This window comes from Ptychodera flava, chromosome 10 (assembly GCF_041260155.1).
Source record: "Ptychodera flava strain L36383 chromosome 10, AS_Pfla_20210202, whole genome shotgun sequence".
Taxonomy (NCBI): Eukaryota; Metazoa; Hemichordata; class Enteropneusta; family Ptychoderidae; genus Ptychodera; species Ptychodera flava.
Window position 1 is genome coordinate 21,625,948 of NC_091937.1, and position 21,349 is coordinate 21,647,296.

General features: G+C 37.3%; 1 long non-coding RNA gene across 1 annotated transcript; it reads left to right on the forward strand.

Annotated features, from left to right (window-relative positions):
• The first annotated feature begins 12,982 nt into the window (after positions 1-12,982).
• On the forward strand, positions 12,983-20,614 carry LOC139141447 (uncharacterized). Its single transcript, XR_011554179.1, has 3 exons — positions 12,983-13,040; positions 19,315-19,371; positions 19,987-20,614. It is a non-coding gene; the product is annotated as an uncharacterized lncRNA (long non-coding RNA).
• Positions 20,615-21,349: the final 735 nt, after the last annotated feature.

The following is a 21,349-nucleotide window of genomic DNA, read 5'->3' on the forward strand; positions in this document are numbered from 1 at the left end:
AAATTTCTTTACGACCTATCGGACTGCAAAGTTGCCAGCTCAATAAAGCAATACAGCGTTGACATAATCAAAATAATACTAACCCAACCTTAGCTGTGCTGGCCAAGGGCATTTATTCGAATTCGGGAAGAGATGCTCCCTGCGCACCGAGTCGGTTGGTCATAATCAAGCCGTGCTGACCAGACGATGACTCAATAGCTATTTTCATCGCAAACAGAATTGTTTCCTAATTGTGTGTGTGCTCTCTTGAATGGTAAGTTGCGATTTATCTCTCAATACGCTTTGTAGAGTAAGAGTGCTTTCATAAGATTCAAATACATTTCAATCGTTTATTGTGAACAAATCAGTTGCAAAATAAACTTGATCATTTTCTATAAAAAAATAGGTGAAATCTAACGGTCCAGTCAGAAAAATGTAACAACTTAGCCGGCTATTGAACCACTCTTTTTTGGGAGTGGAGATTCAGCCGAGCGGTTCTGTCTATGGCCTCTCAGCTAGGCGACTGATGCCGTATGTTGTGGGTTCGAATCCGATTGAAAACTAGCCGTATTTTCTAACCTGGGTTGGTAACACTGCTGGTGGACAGAATTGTCCCCGAGGTTATCGTTCGCCCAGTTAAGCGATGAAATTCGTTTCTTCGCTTCGATAAAGTGTGTATGTGCGATGTATGATAGTGAGCATGCGTGCGTGAGTGCTTCACGAACTCTACAACGTGTTGAGCGGTCTCAGTCAGAAAAATGTAACAACTTAGCCGGCTATTGAACCACTCTTTTTGGGAGTGGAGATTCAGCCGAGCGGTTCTGTCTATGGCCTCTCAGCTAGGCGACTGATGCCGTATGTTGTGGGTTCGAATCCGATTGAAAACTAGCCGTAATTTCCAGTATATCATTTTCAATTTTTGTTTCATCGACTTCTCAGTTTCACTGACTACCTAATTTGCTATCCAGATATGGCTGGCCATGATTTATCTTTCGGCTTTACTGAATCTCTGCTTTTGAAATTCAGTATGAGTAAAAGTCAAATATGATATTTCTTTTTTCTTTATTTTATGTGTCCCGTGGCCTCGCAAAATGGAGGTTGTCGTCGGTATCCATGTCGTTGATGGCCATTGCTACGTCAAGTTAATGTTAACGACTAAAGTAAGGGACAATTGGAGAAGCACTTCTAATTTAGCATGACTGCAGTAAGACACTTAAAATAATATATTCAATACTTGTATTTACATCAACATCTTGGTAGTTCAAGTACCAAACCAATAGACAGCAAGACAGGTACACACGCATACACACTTACACACATGTATGCACAGATAGACCGATATTACGATAGGTCCAATTAATGAACACTGGAAAAATCGTTAATCCCGCGCAAATATGATCAGTCTGTATATGCACTACAACAGAAACGCAATTAAAATAGCAATAAAAGACAATTATATTGTTCTGATTGTAACTGTTGTAATATAAATGTTTAGTATATCCTTTTAAAGCGTCCTACGTAAATACGAAAATGTTCTGGTTCTTTCGCAATTGTTTACAGAAGTTGCTGTTTTGGGTTATAGATACGATCTCAAACCAGCTGCAGAAGAGTGAAGTTCAAGTGAATCGCAGATAAAAAACTCTGATCATGAACAATTTAAACCGCGAAAGGTCATAAACGTGAAGCAAACAACAATTAGTATTGTAACATTACAAAAGGTACAAGGTTTTATGCACTGCAGTCCTTCCTTTTGAGGCCATCCAAACTTACAAAGCTCAAAACTGGCAAGAGTGAAAATGTGATCACATTACTCCCATTCTTCGTGACCTTCATTGGCTCCCTGTTGAACAACGTATCCAATTTAAAATTCTTTGTATTACTTTCAAAGTTCTCTGTAGTCATGTACCATCTTACCTTCATGAGCTTTTGATTAGACGTAGTACTAGTCATACATTGCGTTCATTTTCAAATGGGGAAATTAAGTTACACCAACCCATCGGCCGCACAGCTTACTATGGTGATAGGGCGTTTCAATATGTGCGCCTCGTCTGTGGAATTCTTTGCCGTCGCACCTTCGTGCATCTCAGTCACTCGATAATTTTAAAGTCGGGTTAAAAACTTACCTGTTTAAGTCATTTTATACATGATTTTATACCCTTTAAGTAATTTTATACCTGAGTTTTATTTGTTGATCTTTTTAACCATTTCTTTAGTTTAAGTTTTACCAGCTGATACTTTTGTTGAACATTTAAATTTACTGTTTTTATTTGTCACTTTTTTTTCTTTGTTTTTAATGTAAAGCGCATTGAGATATTTAAATATGTAATGCGCTATATAAGAAATAAGATTATGATTGATTATGATTATGATTAGTGAAGATTATGTCGTCGCATAATAAGGTATTTCACCCGGGAAGAGTAGATGGTCGGTTCCATATGCTAAGTTAGCCAATGAAGACTACATTCCGTGACCATGATTCACGAGCGTGATCCGCTGGTCAGTTGGTGTGAAGATTGTTTTCCCCCTTCACTGTTACCATGGCGACGGGATAACTAACAAATCGGAGCTTGCATCATTTGTTTGGTATGTAAATTTAAGGAGAGAAACGTCCAATAACCGTTCGGGTTGATGTTGTAAATTGATAGTTGGCTAAGATGATTGGCTTATAGCTGTGAACAGTTGATATAAATGTGATGTCACAGTCGCCAGACACCTATACACTGAGCAGAAGCATCCGGAGGAAGAAAGCTAAAAGGTATGAAAAATTTTATTTCTCATTTTTCTTTGAATGTTGAAAACTTAATTTATATAATATATTCATAAATAGCCTATTTGCGCATATGTCATCTATACAGTGACTTCTGGCTCGATTTAACACTTAAAAACATCGATATCAAATTTATAAATATTTACAATGACTAAAATACCCTACTTAAAGCTAAAGTAATAACATTTAGCAAGGAGATAATCAACATTCATTAATCAAGTATTGTTGTTCTCGAAGAACTGTATATGATACATCAGCTTTAAACACTGATAAGCTTCTACAATTTTACTCATCTTGACTGCTTTAATACAAAAAGTGAACATTTCACAAATACTTTGTCACAATGACGACAAAGAATGAGTGAATGGCTAATCACTGTCCTGATATGGCAGGTCACGTACTGTTGATTTCACTGAAGACGGCGCTGTTTCGAGGAAGTAGTGAGTGACAAGGTTACCATTGACGATAACGACACTTCTCCGTTCTGTTTACTATTTCTCTGCAAGGGGACGTTCTTCGTTGTACTGTTTCAAATTTCACTCGACAGTTCAAAAATTCTCTGCTAGGACCAAGACCACTCTCTGTTCTGTTCAATTTTTCTCAGTTAGGAGAAAATTCTCTGCTATCTTTACAATTCCTCTGCAAGGAGACAATTCTCCACTCTGTTAAAGTTTTCTCTGCTAGGAGACAATTGGCCTGTCGTTTTACAATTTCTCTACTAAACGATCATTCTCTGTAAGTTATGTTTACAATTTCTCTTCTAGGAGACAATTCTCTTTTGTCTCCGCTATACTGTTTCATATAAAGGGCCACTTACGCAAACGTTTGGAGATTTTTTCACTGTTTTGGCTTTCAATGTCAACATAAGTTCTTGTTCTAATCCCAAAGCAAGCAAGCAAGACAATGCTCTACTCTGTTTACAATTTCTCTGTTAGGAGACGAGTGAATTCTGGTCCAGAGTAGAATGCAAGTGTAAACAGTAATGATGAATTTTAGACATACGTAAATATTGACATGCTAAATAGAATGGGTTGTAACATTCTTTAGGGAATAGATGTTGCAATTGATTAACAAAATAAAAACAGTGAAAAATATCATCGAAAGTTCGCAATACTAACCATGTGAAAATTTCTCTACCAGGAGACAAACCCAAGTTGTTTACAATTTCTCTGCTAGAAGACAATGCTCCGTTCTGTTAAGATTTGTATAGCTCATTTCTCTTTGAATGTTGAAAACTGGATCAATATAAAATATTCATTAATAGCCTATTTGCGCATCTGTGATATATATAGTGACTTCTGGCTCGATTGAAAACTTAACAACATCAAATTAAAATTAAAATACTAACTTTCTTTGACTGCTGTCACTGTATTACCACTTATATAACAAGTGTAATTGTCTTTGGTCAAGCCCTTAAAGCTATATATGCCAAACTGTGAGAGGTCATATAAAAGATATAAATTTTAAATTAGCTGAAATGAAAATAAAAAATATCTTTCATTTATATGACATAATTATCTCATCAATATACATGGCAACTTTAATAAACTATTGAGAGTTTTTCCAGTCTTATATCTTCAATTTGAAAAGTTAGTTAAAGATATGCAAATTGTAAGTTTGTTCAATATGCAAATAAGTGATCAGCGAAAGTATAAATGCTTAATGACTTTCAATAATATTGCATCGTACTATCGTCCATGTACATAACAAGTTCCATCAACTTTGGTCAAGCCATTCAAGATATATAACCCTAATTAGGAAAGTTCATTAAATATGCAAATCAGGAGTAGGCTGAAGTACAAATGTTAAATGGCTTTTAACATTGTTTTAACCTAGTGTCTTCAATGTACATAGCATTTTCTGACAACTTTGATCAAATTAATCCGGGTATATATCCCTAATCAGGAAAGTTCATTTACTATGCAAATTAGGAATTGGCTGAAGTACAAATGCTAAATGACTTCCAATAGCGTTGTATCATGGTATCTTCCATGTACATAGCAAGTTTCGTCAACTTTGATCAAGGCAATCGAGTTATATTTCTCTAATAAGGACAGTTCATTAAATATGCAAATTAGGAATTGGCTAAGGCAAAAGTGTTTAGTGACTTCCAATAATGTTGCATCATAGTATCTACCATGTACATAGCAAGTTGCATCAACTTTGGTCAAGGCAATTTAGATATATAGCCCTAATTAGGAAAGTTCATTTAATATGCAAATTAGAAAAAGGCAGAAGCATAAATGCTAAATGACTTTCAGTAATATTAAATCATAGCATCTTCAATATACTTACCGCGTTTCGTACAATTCTGATTCAGTCGATTAAGATATATCCATAATTACTTAAGTTCATCAAATGTGCAAATTATCAATTAGATTTCTTTTGAAACCTTTAGGTCTTTCAAGGCAGATAGATGCTTATATTGTCAACATTTGTAGCAAATCTCATCTAATTCTTTGCAGCCGTACTCATTGTTTGTCTTTTTTTTTGTAAACTCATTAATTATTAAATAAAATTAAATTTGCCAGTCAAACGAACTAAAACTAATCAGGTCCTGCCATATTCCAACAAAATCTATGTACAAAAATTTGATTCTCACATGATAACCCATTCTTGAGATATCGGACCCACAGACAGACGGACACACAGACAGACAGACATCGCTGCGACATTAGACCTTGTGTGTGAACACGTGAGCTAAAAAACGGATACAAAGAACACACAGACAATTGGAGGTAGAGACAGTGTACTGCTGTCTGTTATGAGGGACAGACACAATGAAAAGAATATGGAGATTTAGACAGATAGGTACAGATTACAAGTCATATATGTATCATATGCAGAAATAAGCAACCTGTACATGTTTACGGACCTGCTGCGCACCTTCCAACTCTATTTTATCTTCCTATAAAGGCAGTCATGTACAGTAGAAAAGTGTCAAAATGGTAATTCCTTTTTGTTTGTTTGTTTTTTTTTCTGGCAAGAACGTTAGCTAATATCCTTGAGTTAAATTCCTTGTAAAAGGGAAGTGACAACTAAAGCTAGAGCATAATTTGGTCATGGAACGAAATAGGCTACCTCTGTAATCACTGCAATTGACAATGAAGCATGGTAAAACTTTCGAAAACTTGTCAGCCATCAATAAAAACACTGTAAACCGATATTTTGATTATTAAAATGCGTCTAGAAATCATTTGAAAAGCTTCATTTTATCACGGTAAAAACATTTCGTAGTATTTCGTTTGCTTCCCAAAATTTATTACAGCGTCTTTCTGCTCTGATGCTTGTGGTACAATAAAAGAATGTTGTCAATCAGAGTATTTGGCGCCGCGACAGAGATCTCTGTCCGTTTCAAGAACATTCTGACCTTTCCTTCAAGTATGATTCTAGGCAATAGACCAGAAGAAGGAAACAAATGGAGTCGTATATTGTTGCTGATTCTCTTCAGCAGTGGGCAAAGCTTTGTAGCATATGTTTTCAACTTACTCGAGGGCAATTTTGTCAAACACATGAATAGAATCTATTCATGTCTGAGTATGCTCACAAACCACGCTAAAGGAGCAATGTGTGTATCTGCGACCAAATTCTATTATATGCGTGCCTCAACCAGTCTCCGAGTCCACCAAGCTTTTGTAGAGGAAAATTAGTCGACCGAATGTAGGGGAATTCCTTAAAGATCGTCAAAATCATACACCATGTCCTGGGCTGGGAAATGAATTCTTGAAATATTTCCTGGGGTGGAAATATGGATTCCGTCAGGTCACCAATCAAAAAAATGCCGGCATAAAATTAATCTGTCTTGTCAGATCCCCCTCACGATATACAAACATATACCTGGCAACTTATCTTACTGATGGAAGATGCATTGCGTAACACAGTACTATCAAATTGAATCGGTCTGTGTATCCTGTCCCTGAAAAAGATTACAGCTAACTCTTTTTCCTTAGGGATCTGTTTGTATGCTTAAAGGAGGCAAGTCATATTGGTCACATTGAAATGCAAAAGAAGCAATTTCTTAAAGAGGTGTCTGTAAGCGGCTATGAATTCATCAAACATCAGGAATTACTCCTACATTAGTTTTCGTCAAGGAGAATCACGATTTCTTGCAGCAATATTAAGGGCCATTATTTGTAACTTTTGACCATTTTTTACCTCGGAAAATTCCATGTTGGAGGCTCATATTTGTTGCAAAATGTTGTTTTACGAAGAAACAAACATGATTAGTGATGTTATAGCCACATAAAACTGCTAATTTTTGTTCAAACGTGTTGCCCTTCCGAGCTCGTTTGTTGACGTCTTGCATGCTCAGCGTGCTGGGGAGAACGCAGATAATGTTGACGCCGCGATCACGCCAGATGTACAAGTTCACGTTTATTGTGGGATCAAAACAACATTGCGTCGTGGATTGCCAGACATCTGGCTACGCAACGTGCTCGGACAATGGACTACGACGTAAGTACCGGGCATAAGCAATGGATATTTATTTTGAAATCGCTGTGAATGGCTCGCGCAGGTGCAGAAGAATGCCTACGTTGCAATTCGCGTGTCAACAGAGTTGTATTTCTGTCCGGACAAAAATTGAAAATTTCGTTGTAAAATCACATGTTATTTAGTTGTAGGGCACGTAATGTTTCCGAATAATATGCGATTCTCTGTTATTTGACAGGCTATTCAACATGAGCCAGTGATCATTTCAATCAAAACTAACGGAAAAATCGCAAGAAGATACAGCTAATGGAACTTTAAGTGCGAAATCCATGCTTAAAGTTGACATTACCAATTATCCGCCCTGTCGTTGCCATGGTGTGGGATAAACAATTGCCTATTCATCTGTGGAGTGTTTGCCTATTCTTTACATGCCGACCCATAATAACAATGGGATCACCTTGCTGGGGCTAGTGTATGGGCGTAAACAAGTTAGAGTGAAATATGTTGAGCTTGGTAGATTTAAAGGTCAAATGAATGATTTACTATGCAATACCTTGAACCTCTATAATATCCAGGTTGTGTATACGACAAAGGTTCGCTGATATCGAAAGCACAGATGTTTGTGTACACTTAATCTATTGTTATTTCGGTTATAAGTGAATCTTGAGGAAAATGAAATTTGTTCTCACGATGGTCCTCTCGACAGTATATTAAGTGCTGTTTTTTCCTTTTCTGTCCTCCCTTCAAGCAAACTCATTGTGTCCCCCCGCCTCTCAAACTACATTTTCCTTGTCACACAATTGCCCTCTGCATGTGCAATCGTCCCAATTGATTGATTGCTTCTGATATTTCACCCTTTCGCCAATACAAGCAAAACAGTGTTCTCTTTAAGATCACCTTTTTGGGTTGTCAACAACTTTGTCTGCTTCTCATGCGTATTGCTATCTAGGTTGCAATTTCGCTGTAGGTTTCAATATAAGGTTATAGACGATAGAGAGTAGCTGTTGTTGTTCAGCGGGTTATTGTAAACCTGTGTGATAGAAACGACGTTTACCTAACTGTCTAACAATGCAGTAACTGGAACTTTATTGTTCTGTCTCATTTATTTACCTTCGCACGTGATACTGTTCTGATATGGCATGTCACGATTTACCTGTTTGTTTTCCTGAAACCTTAGCAATTCAAACTCAGTATGTTTATTTTTCGTGTATACTGCTGTCTTGATATGGCAGGTTTCGATGTCACTGAAACTAGCTCACTGACGTACGTCTCACTATCCTGACGTGGCAGGTCTTTAAGTTTTACCGAAAAATGTTGTTCATATGTAGTCACATAAGAAAATTCTTTAAATTTTCTTTTGCATTGCTGACCAGAGGTTGTCACTGGTACGTTTGTTGTTGGTAATAGTCATTGCTATCCAAGGTTCACAAATGTAGGTCAATATACAAATAAGCCCTGTCTCACTAACTTAAAAGCCTATGAGGCATGTCGTCCTCGAACATCATCATATGACTCGCAAGCTCTACAGTATCTAAGGAGCTGTGAAACATATACACCATACGCTGGAGCAGATGGAATGTTGCTCGGCAAGTAGGAAAAGTTGATAACTTGCAATGTAAAATTAGCCCTCTTGTCATATAGCTTGGTGTACAGAGCATGATGTCTTATTTGGATAAACAGATCAAGGTATGAAGCTGAATTCGCACTTTCTGTTGTTTCTTTGATCTCTAACTCATCTGGATAAATATAATTCAGATAATTTGATATGTTTGGATTATTCAAACTTAGGAGGTCATCAATATACCTGTGTGTGTTATTAAAACGTTTTGCAGTTCTCTTACGGCCAGATTTGTTGAGAGATTGTATGAACTCAGCTTCATATGAATAGAGAAACAAATCTGCAAGAAGTGGTGCACAGTTTGTTCCCATTGGAATGCCCACAGTTTGTCTAAATACCATGCCTGCAAATTTGATGAATATGTTGTCGATGAGGAAATGAAGCATCTTAATAATTTCCTCATCAGTGTATTTATGTTTGGCATCAGTGTTGTTACTGAAATATCCCTTGTTATCTGTCGGCGAACGGTTTTGCGGATGAATCTAGCGATGATATGTCTGGGGCCATGCTGTTCATATTTACCAGTGCGATGCGCATATTCGACACCGTCTCGTTCGATGTTGAACGTCTCGAACAGAATATGCTGCAACTTATCGATTGGATCCTCTCCTTGGGTTTCTTCGATGCTTCCAAATCTCAAGTTGAAACAGCAAGAGTAGCGTTGCATTTTTAACTTTTCTTCTCTTACTTCTTCCATCTGTTTTTTGGCATCTTTCAATCAGCTTCCATCCGTTTTATTTCAATTAACTTTTCCTGGTAGTCGAGATAATTTGCGACCTCGGTGATTTCTTCCATCATTTCTTGTAATTTATTCTGCTGATCTTCTACTTCGTTGGGTCTTCCTAGCTGTGCTTCTTTATCTCTATTCTGTGTGTCTGTCTTTTATCCAACTTCTTCAGCAGCTTAAAAACGATTTCAATTGTAATTTCTTCAGTCTGATCCTATTCGTCTTTGTTTATTTCTTGCTACAGATGGTGAAACGGTGGTAATGTGGCTCCACATGTTGGTGCCTCTTGAGTTGTTTTCTTACCAACTTTCTTCTCCATGTTTCGATCCTTTCTGTCTTGATTCGGTGCCATAATTTCGTCAGTAGGTCAATATAGGTACACCAAACAAATACACTACCGCCTTCCAGGAACATGCTACAGGTTGTGCAGCCAAGGGAGACGTTCAATCTCTAATCTCACCCAAACCGCATAACCCTTGACCTCGATATATTTTATCTTCCAGCCATACAGAAAGTTGGTTGGTCTGAGTCAGTTAGTTTGTTTAGGACGGCTGCGTACCGTATTAAACACATCATTACAAAAAGATTCCCGCACAAGAATAATTGGCACCAAAAAGAAGAGAACGACAGATTAGCAATTATCTTGTTTCGTATTTCTCTTCTAAATGTATTTACGTCAGAAGAGAGTATAGGTACTTTCCGGGATAGGTTTTGATCTTGGATAGCTGATCTTACATACTCACATGGTGGCCACATGAGCTTCATTGCACAGATGGGCAACTATGTGACAGCGTCGAATTTAACATAAATATTCTAATCAGCCTAAAAAACGTACCTTGCTTTTGTACCCAAAGTCAACTTAATTACAAATATAGCTGCAAGCAGCAATGCCGGGGCCAAAGCAATATTAAGTGGGAAAAAGAAGGCAAATGTAATCAGACAGGGCAAAGGTCATCACGGTCACACGTCTCTTTTGCAACAAAACTTTCGTTCCTTATGTTACATCTGTCAACAAAAAATCAGAACACTAGGTTTATCGCTAGCTCAAAATTAGATATGTGCACAATTAATGAGGTACTGCATGTGGCATCATAAGGTCTAAGATCGTACCAAATATGAAGGGTATAGGACTCTTGGTTACTGAGTTATGGACCAATATGTATATTTAAGGAAAAAAGGTCATCGAGGTGACATGATATTTTGTCAAAAAAATTGTATCCCATAGTTGTCCTTATATACCAAAAAATCAGACCTCTAGCTCTGTTGGCTTGCCCAAAATTAAATATGTGCATATTTGATAAGGCATGACATATGGTACCATAACGTCTCCCATCATACCAAATATGAAGGGTGTAGCCCTTGTGGTTACTGAGTTATGGACAGATATGTATATTTGAGGTCAAAGGTCATCGAGGTCACGTGACATTTTGTCAAAAAAATTGTATCCCTTAGTTATTCCTATATACCAAAAATCAGACCTCTAGCTCTATTGGCTTGCCCAAAATTAGATATGTACATATTTAATGAGGTACAGCATATCTTACCATAAGGTCTCCCATCTTACCAAATATGAAGGGTGTAGCCCTTGTGGTTACTGAGTTATGGACAGATATGTATATTTGAGGTCAAAGGTCATCGAGGTCACGAGACATTTTGTCAAAAAAATAGTATCTCATAGTTATCTCTATATACCAAAAATCAGACCTCTAGCTCTGTTGGCTGGCCCAAAATTATATATGTGCATATTAAATGAGGTATGGCATATGGTACCATAAGGTCTCCCATCATACCAAATATGAAGGGTGTAGCCCTTGTGGTTACTGAGTTATGGACAGATATGTATATTTGAGGTCAAAGGTCATCGAGGTCACGTGACATTTTGTCAAAAAAATTGTATCCCATAGTTATCCCTATATACCAAAAATCAGACCTCCAGCTCTATTGGCTTGCCCAAAATTAGATATGTGCATAATCAATGAGGTATAGGATGTGCTGGTCATGTGACATTTTGTTAAAAAACCTTAACACTGATACATGTCCCTGTGTACCAAAAATCAGAACTCTAGCTCTAGTTTGAAGGCCGGAATTAGATATGTGCATAATCAATGAGGTATAGAAACATGGTAGGGTCATAGGTCAAGTTCATCCTCAAAATTCTGATTTGCAGTTTGATCCCCTGTTGGTCATCGTTCAGTAGTCTCTAGCCCCCGGCCCCCCTAGATTCTTACATAGCCAGAATAAGCCATTGGTATAGCTTAGCAGCATAGGTATAGGGGAGGTCAAAGGTTATTGAAAAATCAGAAAAATAATACTTTAAAAATCTTCTTCTCATAAACGGCAAGGTGAAAATTCTTGAAATTTGGTATGTAGCATCTAGGTAGTATGGTCTAAAAACTCTCTATTCAGATTTTCGATCTTTCAATTTTTATGCAAATTAGATGTAATTAAAATTTTTAATAATTAATAACAGCCAGGTCATGTGACCAATCAAAATATGAAGGGTCAGGTGCACCAGTACTCAGTATGCCTAATAAGCCCTGCAAGTTTGAAAAGGCTGCGCGCAACGGTTTTGGAGATCTAGCTTTACAAAGAATTTACGGAAGAAGAAGAAGAAGAAGAAGAAGAAGTGATCCTGAGTAAATACAATAGGGGACAAGCCCCATAGGGCTTTGTCCCCTAAAAAACTTTTGAAGGGAATGGTGCTGTTCATCATTCCTAAACCATCAAATCTGCACTTTATATTCAGTGTTGAAATTGTGAGCCTTGACATTCTCTGAAAAAGATAGAATATTGCAGTATATGTTATCCTCTCATATCAGTTGTAAGGAATTACCCTTACGAACACATCCGATTGCACTTCTCAATCTTCAACACTCTCACACAAAACGAAAGCAATATATATCGTTATGTTATTTCAGAAGCTTTATATATTCTTTTCACTAGACAGTGTTACAATACAGCAATTATGCATACAGATAAATATATATTTCTGGATATATTTATTGTATATTTCAACATCAAAATCCATCGTTAAGAAGAACAAAAAGCTGCAGTTGTCATTAAACAAAGGAACCAACCAATCATACAAATTCCAATAACTAGACCTTAGATGAAATACATATTTCAGCTACTATACTTTAATTTCAACGGCGAATGGTACTGAAAGTAGTTTATACAAGTGATTATTTATTTCGGTTTGAAGTATATTTCAAATGTCGAAGTTGAATTAGGAAATATAGAAATTAAGAAGGTATTGATAAGGACACGCACATAGGGAGATTTAATATTTATCTTGCAAACTTTTTTGAAGGGTCACTATTTTATGTAACATCATTTCAAAAACTACCACCCCCTGTCAGGTTTCTATATTCGTTTCACTATTTATGCAGTACATGCAATCTATAGACTGCATACAATGAATAAACTTTGAGTGATTGATAATTTCTTGTTTGAATCTTTTCAGTTTGCACACAAAATAATTGCTGTCGCAATTCACGAGAACACTACAGTTCCCAAAGGTATGTTTGATTACGTTATTGTATTTCCTTTGATTGTTCCTACAAAGTAAAGTATAATTGGAGACACACTATTTGCCCTAGTCATATTCTGACTACGAAAGTATTCATAGAGAGCTATCAAAATCAGTTCAAACTTCCCATGAACACTAGCCATGTCGTAACATTTGGCACAGTTGAAATCATTGTTTATAATTTCAGACATTGCCAATATACCAATAGCGAACCCTAATCATTGAAAAGGCCACTTTTTCTGCTCTTCAAACTACATACACCATTTCAATCATTATTAGACGCCAAATCTTTCAGGTTTGGGCCCTATATTAGTATCATTCAACTTTTCTTCTTCTTCTGTTCCATGGATTCTTTGTTACGCTTGATCTCATCAAAATATACTGCATGTATTCTCATGGCACTTGCCGTCCTGTCCCTTAGTTGGAAGGACAAGTGCATCGTACGCTTTCCATTTAATTTATCACATGAATCTAGTGGCCATGTTGGGTTTTCTAAAACATACAAAAATGTCTTCATCTAGAACAATGCATTCTTCGAGTAACTACAACGTTGAACTTTATATTCTGTACTACTACTATGATTGGGTTCCTTGTAATCGTTGATGCTAAATACTGCTTTGAAAAAAAAACGTGTCGGTAGCTTGCACCTCCCCATTATTCTCTGATGTTGACTCAGATGTCAACTTCTATATTATAAGGGCTAAATTATTAACACCCCATTTCGCATAAGGAGTGATTTAAGAAGTAGCTAAAATAACCATCACAGGTCCCCGCACTTAGGCTATATGACTTGATATCTTTAATATTTTAACAATGAGATTGAAATTATTCTTAAGATCTGTACTAAGCTCCACCCTAGAGGCTACCTGTAATCGTATGCTTATAGCCTGAAGAAATAAATTAAACACGGCACCCGTTATGTCATCAATGATACAAGCAGGGAGTTCTGACTGGTTTATCTAAAAGGCCTGCACAAGTGGCAGGTGATTCAAGCTCTTGACTTTTTCTTAAGCATATTCCTTCACCAAGAGTTCCTTGCAATACCGCTAGTAGCAACAAAAAGTAGCCTCTGCCTTTACTTTTTGCAAGTTTCCTCTCGATAGTCTGCAAAGTCAGGTCTTAATGGTCAGTAACCTGTACCTGCACCTGAACTTCTGACAGAGTTAGCAAATATTGAAGACAGGATTGAACTGTGGCGGAAAAGTGAAACTGAAAAGATAGCGGTCAGTTGCTCATTACGGGGCATTGTCAGGGATTCAAATCTTAGCCTGAGTACTAAACTCACATAATTACTCTGGCAGAAGGACTGACATTGTCTTGATTCACAGCAATTATTGTAATGACAGTAGCAGCAGTCGCACTTGCCCTACATAGTGGCAGAGCCAGCAAAGCTAATGATGAGATCCGCACGACACAGCACTTCATTCTGGTTACTTCATCCTCGAAGCTATTGAGCTTTCCAGGGAATAACGGAAACAAATTACACCAATATCAATGATGCTTGCTTTTAAGATCGTTTTAAAAGTTCTACATTAGATGTGGAGACATTTTCCCAAAAATGACATATCTCTATACAAGTTTTTGTCTTGACTTGAAGCAGAGGGTGAGATATCCACTTTGTAGCATGTCCCATGATAAGGCCCATATCCTGAAAAGTTCAATTGGTGTACGAACTCTGTAACCCACATTTTATCTACTCATATATCGAGGGTCTGTTGATAAACGCTACTTCAGATGTAACTAATGGAGCCTATTGTCCTAAATAAGAATCAGCAGCTACATTTGTGCGCAATTTTGTCAATATACTAGCATTTAGTGCAACCAGCAACTTTATATACCTCCCTCCATTAAGTTCAGTGGATGTAAAATAATCTTAGAACGTGGAGCCTGGTCTTGTGTCCAAAGGGAAATGTTCGTTCAGGACCTATGACACTCAGCTATTATAGTTGTGCATCAATAGAGTCACATAGGGGATTATTCACACATGTCTGATATAATAGTGTTGAGTGCAAAGAGGCAACTAACATCCCTCCATCAAGTTCATTCTATAGCAAGTTGACCTACAATGACTTTAGCAAGGATTACGCTAGTGCAGTGCAGAGACAAAGTTGATGAATTGCGAAGGTTGCATGCCTATGCATTTGGATTGTCTTTGACAGATCTGAACAAGCAACCATGCAGACTGGTCAGTATTATTGCTGTGTTGCATTAAACAGACAGTATAAGCTTGTTCATGCTGGACCTATGACTGATGAACATCGTCATTGCATACCTCTTCCATTTACAAAGGAAGGATTGTTGCCATTATTATCAGAAATATACTTCACAACAAAAGTTTACATCCCTGTGTACTTTAAGAACCAGTCTACCTATTCTGTCATATCGGCAGACCAAAACAATCTCTAATAAAATATTTAATTACAACAAGGCATTGTGGCACTTTAAAATTGATGAATTCCTTCAGACACAAGCATCCGTGACTGCTCTACTTCTTCTTTCAAAATATACTCTGGTTGGCCATGTCATCACTGGAGACCTGAACTTGGTTCAAGATCACCACCTTTGAACAATATTGTCTTTGGATTCAAGTAGAACTCCGCAGGATCACCTGGAACCATAATTTTGAGATCATTATGGATTCTGTTGAGGAATCTGCCAGGAAATGGCTAAAAGGGAGGATGTAGAGCTAGATGCAATGTCAGAATGGGTCAAATCTTTAAAGAAATAATCCGTGCCAGTATTGCCCGACTAAATTTATATAGTTGCATCCGGATGCTGTTTAGTATTTGAATGACATTCATGACAAATATATTGTCATCCCTGCTGATAAACTGCCAATAACATTTCGTATATGTCTGTAAGGATTATTATTTTGAATGTCCTACAGCCAAACTTGGTGTAACTAAGACCTCCACCAACTCCACTAACAGACAGTCAATGTTCACAAGTTTATGCTATGCTGATGCAAATATCCTTACAGCTAGGCCATTATTTATACGATACCATAAGAATAGTATCATGGGAGGACCAACGAAAGTGTCATATATAATTGATGTGCGTTGTACACAACAGTTTAAACCGATACAAAACACAGCTAAAATTGAAACTACAATTACGAGTAAAATTTGGTTAAAAGGTGGTTCTGTAACCTACATTTAAGGAGTAACATTTCTAGTGCAACTAAATTGTGAAGACAGTGCATACTACAGCAAAGAATTAAGTAGCTCATACTGGAAAAGCACCCCACTGTAAGACTTATTCAAATGACCAGAAGGATGAGTTACATGCAACTTCAATGGTACAAACAGGCCAATTAAATATATCAGATAATGAGGTTCATCAGCTCTGACAATCTTAAAAGTGGTTAATAAATTTTAAAATGTATAGGGCTTGAATAGAAAACCATTGTAATTAATTTAAACAGGAGTGATGTGGTCATATTTCCACCTACCTGTGACTGAACAGGCTATGGCATGCTGAACAGGCTGCAGATGAGTTAGTTCATACTTGTAATACCGTATGACAGACTGTTGTAATAATCACGTTTGGAAGTCACAAATGCTTGGATGAGTTTACCAGCAGTGCACTGGCCAAGTATTAAACAAATTTTACCTGTTCTTGACCTGTTCCTACATAACCGGCTGATATGATCACACATGAAGCCATCCCTGCTGCGAATAAAACCAAGATTCCAAATGAAAGGAAAGGGAGTGATGTTAAGTTTACCAATCCCAATGCTGGTCGATGCATAACAGCATAACTGAAGCGTGATTAAAATGTACAACTTTAGTCTTGCTACTGTTAAACACCAGTGTGTTAGTTCTCATCCTTCCACGAATATCATCAAAGCAAATTTCAACACCGGTACTCACTTCACCAGGTTTATAACAGATGATATATATTTGTGTATTATCAGCGGGCACTGTGCATTCAAGATCATGCCGACCATAATATCCTGTAAAAGTGCTGTGTTGAGCGTGAATAAAATTGGCCCGAGGACACATATCCTGAAGAACGCCTTACTTCAATTGTGAATTATGAGATAGAACCATCCTTGACAGGCTAACTGCGAACAGCAAAATATGATTGATACCATAAAAATGCTGAACCACCAATGCCAAATCTAGATCTAAGGCGATGTAATAAAATATTATAGTCGATTTTATGAAATGCGATGGATTAACCAAGCATGACAGAAAGAACGTCCTTCTTTTTTATTCAAGGCAAGCATAACTCTGTTTTGGACAAATAGGAGAGCAGTCTCAGTGTTGTGGTTGGCACGATGCACACTCTGCCTGTTGAAATGATTGGGTAACTATTCGCTCAGGAACTGTGGATAGTACAGTTGGATTGACATTCGTTCGTAGTTCTTCATGGTATTCTCGTCGAGATGTGATTTTCAACAATTGACGAATTACAGCTGATTTGAAGTGACTTTGAATGATCGCAGATTGAGGTGATTTAAGAACGGATGATATATTAGTGCAGTTAGATCGACTCAGTATCAAAATTGGTGAGGGTATGACTCGTTGGAGTCTAAGCAACTTCAGCTTTTGATTTTGCGTTGGATGAATCTACCCCAATAACTTATACTTCTTGTCAGTGTCGTTATACAGTGCTTGGCTCGATCCAGGAGATTGTGCTTGTAGCTTGGACCACTCGATCTAGTAACTCTGGTAGGATGTCGGGTGCAAGGTATTGCTGCCTCTTGCTCCAACTCAAACCACAAGGAGTTCGATCATTGCTTGCGATGGTTGTATGCCGGGTAGTTGAATCTATACCAGCCAGCTCAGATAGGGCTGCAGCTGGATGTTCATGCTTTTGTTCTGCAGCTGAATTCAACAGAAACTGGTATCAGTGTGCTGTTATTGTATCCTTGATCTCTGTTAATGTTCCAGCAAATCTTTGTGCCTTATTAACTTTCACATCTTTGATTCCAATGGTGTCATTTGGCTCTTAGTTCAAACCTGCTCCTCGTGCTAAATCACTTGCCAAGTTTATAGTATGTGGAGAAATAATTTTCATGCATAACCTCGAGAGGGCGTCCAGTGCTTACTACCGTACTCGGGGTGTGCCTTGGAATGTTTAAACAAGACTGTTATGCAGTCAGAGAGTTTGTTTGGCGACACTTGCTTGCTGTTGCAAGGTACAAAAGGGAATTTATTCACAGCACTTTTGGTAGCAGACTAAGCTTTTATTTGTACTGGTGACTGCAGACACAAAAGGCTTTTGTCTAATACTGTTTCTGTTAGCCGATGTTGCTGAACAGGCTTCCATCGGGTAAGCAAGTACCGCATGCCAAATGTTCCGCTTGTCCCAATTTCACGATTCACGTTCTGCAGTTTGAGCTAGAAAAAAACGCATTTTCACTCTAATTTTTCTTATCGATCATCTACACCCAAATTAATACCAGGACTTCAACAGCGCCTTCTATATGCATGAAGTAGTGACCTGCAATAAAAGTTACTGTTTGGCTGCAATTCCACTCTGTGGACTTTGCGTATATATTCATGTCCATGGGCCGTGTAGGTGCAGAATGGAACTGCAGCCAACAGGTTACTGTGATTGCCATATGTGTGTTTATGAATTCTACATGTAGGGGCCTAGATAATTATAGAAAGGGATTGGGATAAGAACCAAATAATATTTAAAATATCATCTCCTTCAGAAACAACAGACCGTTCTAGCCTAAACTGTACAATTGTTATTATTAGTGTTGGTACTGACAAGTTTGTAAAAGGCGTTTCAATTGGTTATGTGACGTGGCGGCCATATTGCCATTGCCTCCTCCCTTTAAGGAATCTTGCTTGTCTTCTTTCAGTCAACCCACCACTACACTATGATACAAACATTTAGGTAAAAAATCCTTAAGACGAGATCAACCATTCAGCTGCCAACAAATGTATGAGTATGGCGTTTCCTAGTAACATTACTAAAACTTGATGGCCTCCTTTGGTCTGGTACATCTACACGGTTTTGGCACGCTCTGACAACTGGCTTAAACCATATTCATACCCGGTAGTGGCTAATTGGCGAGATCTCTACCACGGATGGTAGTTAGATGGTCTTTGTCCATCTTGTATGACGTGATAAAAATTACACTGGTCATGTAAATGCCACTAATTTACAGCGCAAAAAATAAGGTCAAAGTCAAGATATATATATATATATATGATAATTATGGTGTAAAATTGCATTTTCTTGAATTGCATGAATTTTCTTCTCCCGCAATTGAAGGTTGCATTTATGTCATTTTTTTTCAGCCCGCACATAAAACACTTGTTTCATTAGAATACAGAAGGACGTAGTATTTCTGTACGGTAAGTCTGAATTTTCCACTTCACTTTTTTGGTGTTTTCATAAACGAACGAAGTATCTGTGTCAAAAAAGTATACAGAATGTTTTTCTCGTTGGGTTTCTTACGGCCATAAACTTATCAGACTGCTAAACACCTCGAAGGTCTATGGCTAAATCAAACACATTGTTCCATAACCATTGGCTATGTCACAACCTTGGACACGGTAGTAGCAAGACTGTACATGAATAGTCACTGAGCAATGAAAAATCGACACGTACAATCCTAGGGGTTCAGTTGTCGTGTAAAGTTTTGAACCAGTCCCATAAGAAAACTGCACGGCTTCCATAAAAATGTTTTGTCTCATTGGTCTTCATGTGAACTAAGTTATTATTATTGTCGGTAAAATCAATGATTGTCATGTATATGCATTCGTTGAAAATATAATATTTGCGGTATTTGATGTCAAAACTTCCCAGCAACATCTTGGTAATATTTTGATTATTAATATCTGTCTGTCCGAAGATCCTTGCAGTTTCAGTTTTCAATGTTCTGCTTATATAAGACTGAATTTCTTGGAACTTACAGTTACCTTGAGCTCATTTATGTTTTAGGGTTTATTTATTTTTATTTATGTTAGGGAACAAGCAGCAGCAGTCTGATAATGGCACAAGTATTGGGAATCTTTGGTATCATTGGTATAGTTTTTATTGTCGCGATCGTGGTCTTAGTATAGGAGAATGCGAGTCGAGGTACCATCTGGATCGTAATGCTTTCAGTAACTGAAGCTGACACACCAAGATGTTGATTGTGGCACCACTTTAGATCTTCATTACAAGATGGCAACGTGAAGTTCCACGTCTTAAATTCTTATCGACAGTGTGCATTCTAAGTTACAGCAACAGTCACCGAAGGTGGACATGGGTATACATTACGTTAACAGTATTTTACCTTACACACAAATTTTATAGACAACATTCAGTAGATAAAAAGAATAGCTCCTTTGAGTGTTTTGATAGAACATATAACTGAAGTGACAAACTTATTATTGATTTCGTTGTACAGACTGCACACACAGAAGGCTAATTATACTGTTATTCTTAATTCTGACAAGAAAGCCAATATCTTGTGTGGTATCCATAACTCAGTGTTTTCATTAAAAGATGCATATGACATAATAAAAACAAGTATTCATAGACACTTCTGCCTTACACAAATGTCGTAGTGGCTGCTTCATTCATTCCACTCACTGTTTATCAATGTGTCTCAATGAACCACTGATCAGCATCCGTCTGCATTCATTGTATCATGTTTCGTCTACCGGAGTGTTGATATATTAACAGGCAGCAATCTGTTTAGATATCATCAACATGATAAGTATTTCGGCACCTCTGTTGTGTGTTCTATCCAAACATTCAAATGAGTCGGTTCTTTTTAATCTACAATGTTATCTAGAAAATTGTTTGTGACCTACTAAAATGTAATTGTAATGCATACAAAACTGTCCACATTTGGTGACTGTTGCTTTATATACTTTTCTTATCTAACATAACTACAAAATTGTCATCATTATACAAGGGTCATTACATGGAAATTACCGTCTGTCTTTGATTCTTTCTTGAGATTAAACAAGATCACACCATGGAGTATACAGTTCTCGATTGTTCTCATTTGAATCTTTACTGATAATTAATTAAACGTATGTTTCTATCTCATATCCCCATCTCACATGATCTTGAACCAACCTTTACACGCCTTAGCTAAGTAAGGGATGTTTCGAGATAAAACCTTTACAAGGGAGGGCGTTACACAGTAATATTTTTTATTTTCTCATTTGTTTTCATGAGTAGACGTTGTATTTTATATACTCGTGATACATTATCAACATGTATGCGGACTAGACTGTTATGACAATTATATAAATGCTTACAATATTTACCCTTTGAGTGCCATAGTCATTTTTTGTTGCCAGTATTATATATTCCCAGTCATTTTTTTTCAGA